The sequence below is a fragment of the Hyposmocoma kahamanoa genome, unplaced genomic scaffold, assembly GCF_003589595.1.
Source record: "Hyposmocoma kahamanoa isolate Upper Pololo Valley unplaced genomic scaffold, ASM358959v1 84, whole genome shotgun sequence".
Taxonomy (NCBI): Eukaryota; Metazoa; Arthropoda; class Insecta; order Lepidoptera; family Cosmopterigidae; genus Hyposmocoma; species Hyposmocoma kahamanoa.
In genome coordinates, this window is record NW_020654229.1 from 5,496,365 (window position 1) to 5,501,969 (window position 5,605).

A 5,605-nucleotide genomic window follows, 5' to 3' on the forward strand; every position below is an offset into this window, starting at 1 on the left:
ATACGGCGTTTACGGTTATTTTTACGGAGTTTGTCAATAACTTCCGGCAAACAAATGGTCGTATACCAATCACTATTCACGGTACAATGATTCTGCAAAGCAACAGTAGCCACGTGTCAAGTTTTATTAAAAAAAGAAACAATCATCCGCGTAGAGGCACTTTGCACGCGCGCCACTTCGGTTGGTTTCAGCTTATCTCGAAAGATCCGTACGCTCGATTGTTGCTTTGTTTTGGGATCGTAACTATAAATCCATGTTTCGTCACCTGTTACTATGTCCCACACCAATTTTGACGCCCCTTCGTTGAATCTGGTAAGCATGGCATTGCACCAAGTGACGCGATCCGTTTCTTGAGCCTCATTCAAATTGTGTGGGATTCACCGAGAGCACAGTTTTTTCACACCCAAATATTTGTCTAGTATTGATTATATTTGACTCATGCCTATGCCTAAAGATGCCCGAATCTATGTCACATGCCTGTCTGTTTTAATCATACGGCGCACAGCATCGATGTTTTTGTTGTTCACAGCAATGGACGGGCGACAATCACGAAATTCGTCACTGAGATTCACACGACCGCGTTTGAATTCTTCAAACCAGCCATAAATAGTCGTCTTGCATGATGTTTCATCGCCAAAAGCAGTTTGAAGTCGAACGAACTCCGCTGAGCTGTTAAATTACACTTAGGGTCGTATTCTAGAATTCTATTCAATGCTCAAGTCAGGATTGCACTGGCAACACAAGCACTGGAAATAAGACCTTAATGGCAGGGACTTGAGTATGATTTCGAGTGCTTTAAACCATACTCAAGTCCTGATTTGAGCATTGAGTAGAGTTCTGGAATATGACTCTTAAAGTCGTAGAAAATCATAGTACGAAAATGTTCACGAGTTAAATCCATGGTGATGTAGACAACCAATTTCTAAAATGACGCCACAATGTAAAAACAAGTGACAGTCAGATGAAACAAACTGTATTCTACAGCCAAAGAGTTCCATTTTCAAGTGTTATAATTACTTTTTAGATATTGTTTATGTAATGGCCAGTTCCGGAAACTTATAGTGCGCCCTATGTATAATGTTACCAAGTACTAAGTTTGCTAAACAAGCGCTACTACAAACGTGTTTGCAAAGATTGGGGGCAGGCTGAAAACCAATGCTGAGCGACTTCTGCAGTAAATGCTGAGACTGTCCCCCACACACAAATCACTTAATACATATATTAATTTAATTTATTTTGCATTTATAAGTAATGTTTTAAGCTTAGTTTTGTTATGTAATTAATGTGTGTGGAAATAAATGGTTTAGGTGCTCTTTTGTTGGTGATTAGAGTACAAATACTTTTCAGAGAAACGTTGGTGATGAGACTTCAAACCACAATGAATTGATTGGCAAAGACCGCTATATTAATAGAGACGGGAAAAACTGCTTATTTTTTTAACATTTAAACGTTATGCATTTTTAAACGCATTTTTCATTTAGGCTGAAATTCGAGACGATATTTGAGTTTGAGAACGTGCTCCCAAATGTCAAAATAGCGTCTTAGCGTGAACTTTTTTTTGAAAGTTTTGTATTCCTAGTCGCGCTTTTCTTACTTAGACAGAACTCTGACTTATCTCACGCTAAGCCAAGCTTGAGTACGGTGTGTTGACTACTTGAAACAAAACTCTTTAGTTTGAAGCTAACAAAATCGTTTACGCGCATAGACTTTTACGTTAAAAAAGCTTGCAACGTTGTTGTGTTGATAGCGAAAAGCAAAAGTAGACCACTAAAGGTTTTAAGATAAGTAAGTTTTTTTATAAAAAACGAGTTATTGTTATTTATGACATAACATTTTTATATTAACATTTTGTTCACTCGCGTTTAAAAGCGTTCAAAAACAAAAGTTGTAATGTAAAAAAACTGCTTATTTTTTTAACGATAAAGCGTACGTTTAAAAAGCGTGGTTTCATAAGCGATTTTCCGTAGACTATTTTTTTTCTATCCTCTAAGCGCTTTTCACACGCTTTTTAGTTTAACGCTTAAAAAGTCTAGAAAAACGTTTAAGCGCATAGACCAACGCTTACGCTGAAAATGAAAAGCGTGCTTACGTCTTAGAGGATGGAAAAAAATAAAAGAAAGGAGCTGCCCTAACTACGGAATGAACGTGCATACCTAAACAAAAATTGAACGAACAAATGGCGGATTTCTTTAGTATCGTACCATAATCTATCGATAAGTCATTATCGACATGCAAACATTTAATTAAAGTACATCAATATCCCATTTGGGAATATTTTAGGTTATATGGGAATATCCGGGAATGTCACATGAAATTTTGAATTTATTGTTTTGCATTCACAAATACTCAAATATTACGAAAAGTTAATTTGCACAGAAAAAATGTAATTTGAGAGTATATTAAAAAAAAAAAGAAAACTTTGAAATATAAATCTGGAGACATCATAGAGAAATTTTTAAACAGTTTCCAAATAGTGTAAGCTATTTTGTATTTATGCATTGGTTTAGAATTAATATCAGTGACGGAGTTAAGTGAATTTTTAATACTTCCATTTAATTTTGGAAATAAATGAAAGTAGTAATATTATCAATAATAATATTATTATCATACGTTTATTTGCTTAAAACATGGTATAACATGAGATGTAACAAGAGACAGTGTAGTATAAACATGTTTCGCATATTTTAAATAGCATGCAAATGTCTGAATATACAACGTCAATTGACTACTATTGGCCGAGTGCCTTTGATTTGTGCAGAAAAATCAACACTTCTCCGAAGTGAGACAAGTAGTCAAGAGCGACTGCGAGTTGTGACAAGCCACGTCAAACGAGCTCTATACTCGTTAGCGCTCGCTTTCAATCCGTCAGCTAGGCGAGTGACACCGAACGACGGCAAGGCAAGGCAAGGCAAATAGGCTGTCTATACATTGGTATTGGCCTTCACCCGGCAACGTTGGACCAACATGGTCATTGTATTGCTGGCTTTATAAAATAAGAATTTTTAGTAGTTAGAGTTGTCAGTGGGAATAAATCGGAAACGAGTGGATAATTTTGTTTTCAGGAACTGAGAATGCCTAGTAAATGAGTCTTGTTTAATTTAAATTAAATATAAAATTATTTACCAATAAACCTAATGATGGAATTGCATTATCATGTAATCTAGTTACGTTCAAAGTTATGTTAAAATGTGACTCTTCAAAATGAAGCGAATAAATGAAGATGGTCTTTGATTCAGTATTTATATTCGCCATTCCTATGATTTCCAACCATTCTTTTTTCTTCTTTGATTTGTGGGTAAACTTGAAATAGTAAAAATAATAATAATAAAAACTTCGTATAGTGAATTATTTTAATAACAGAATATCGATAATATGTACGCTTCCAAGAACAACACTATCTCAAAATAATCGTTAACAACAATCATCAAAATATACAAACAAACAGGCAATCTGAAGAAACCAAAGCAAAATTTGGCAAGATTTATGAATAAACTACTTAAATATGTCTAATTACATGAGATATTTGGACTTTTGGGTGATTTATAGACAGAAAAATAACACGTGCCTGTACAATATTACATTCGGTCGATCTTCGCTTTTTTCAATGCCACATCCCGTAATGCCGCAGCGACGAATTTTTATTAATACTTAATTGTTCTCACTGTCAATATTTTTGTCCATTTTATTAAAATACATGCAAATAATTCAATAAAACACTTGGAAAACATTTGTTTTGACATTTGATGTACTTCCCTTTGACATACGTATCATCTACCCTTAGACTATTCTTTTATTTTTTTCTTGGCATCTACCTCATGTACTGCGAAATGGACACGGTTGGCATTTAAAATGACGTTACGTATTTTCGATTCCCATGTTTGATACAGACCAATCTTTTGGCTTAAGACGGCACGCAATAGTTAAACATAGACAATAAGATGTTTATGTTTCAACGTCGAAATGCATCATATACATATAACGTCAGTTTTATATATGTCAACATAACATGTCCTTTAGTTATGTGCTTATTTTAAAAAGCAGACCTTTTTAAATGCTTTTTGTTTAAACGCCCAGCTCTATATATCAATCTAAAAACTCTGAATAGCGCCTGTACTAAATATTGAATACACTATCAACCAACCAGAGGGCCTCCATTATTTGCAAGAGCGAGACAGATGTATTGCTATCTTACTAGTATATGGGATATGCGGCCCGTGAACTTCCCGCCAAAGAGTAGACTTGCCGCGTAGAACAAAATGACCGTCGCAGCGAGCAGATGTAAGGTATGCCGCTACAAACCTTTGTAGCGGCATACGGTATACCTATACATGGTGACTTTTTAATACGGTATATTCATTTGTACGGTACAGCTTAATTTTATTAAGACTCAATTTGCATTGCTACAAAACATTTTTGTACCGATATTGTACAAAGCATAATGAACTGTATGTCAATTTTACAACGTACAAACTATAATAGATGCGATACCTAGGATTTTGTACCTATACCGATAGGATTTTGTATGTTTGGTATTCTACTAAAAGACTAGTGCATAGTTTCCCAAAGAGGTCCCTAGCGCCACCAGGGAATCCTAAGCAATTGGGAGGCGTTGATGTTGTCCAGAGGGTGCTACCGCATTTGAAAATAAAAGCCTGAATTATCTATGTAAACTACACTACATTTTTTTTCCTTGCGATTTTTTGTGTTAAATTAATGTAAAAAATAATACGTTTTCAATTATTTTTTTGTGGTGGTGGGCGTTAAAATATTTTTATCTGGCGAAGTTGGGCGGTGATCCAAAAACTTTGGGAACCTAAATTAAATCAAATCACATCATTTATTGTGTACGCACGTTTATAAGGTCAACAATATAATAAGTATTAATTACAAAATGTCAAATCCTAATTTTAATTTCAATTCTTAATGACAAAAATGTCATTATATTGTGGTAGGTTACTGTTATTCTATGTTCTTGTCATTTAAGCAATCACTGACTTTATAATATGCTTTCCTAGTTAATATTTTTTTTTTAGTTTGGCATTGTCTCGAATATATGATTATAGTTTTGGCGCCATCGCACAAATATTATCATGAAAGTAGTCGTAGTAGTAGTCAACAAGTTTCAATTTATTGTATCTTCGAGTACTGTCCACGTTGCTGAAGAGTGTAGGATTCCTCCGGACAAAAAGAACTACCACGAGTGGCTAGCTATTGAGTTATTCAGCTGCCATTACAATTTTTTGGTTTTCTGTACGGCTACCATGAGTTCAGTGACAGTTTTCAAAGACGGTAAATAAGAAATTACTAACAAGGGTCTATTAGAAGCCGAAGACTGAGGGCTTTTATAACTCGAGTTTGGTATTTTTTTACCGTCCGTATGTACAATAATCTAAACTTCATAGTTTAGCCCACCGGCGCAAAGTTGCCTGTCTGTCGGTTTTCTACGGAATATATGGTGAGTGTGCCCGTGAGCTCATCCCGCCAGCCCCCTTTCACCATCGAACATCCAGACGTACGGCGGGATATCATCCTTACTTGGTCGATATTCCTTTCAGGCGTACTAAGCGCTTTTCATAATCTTTTATTATGCGCACAGCCCAGGAAT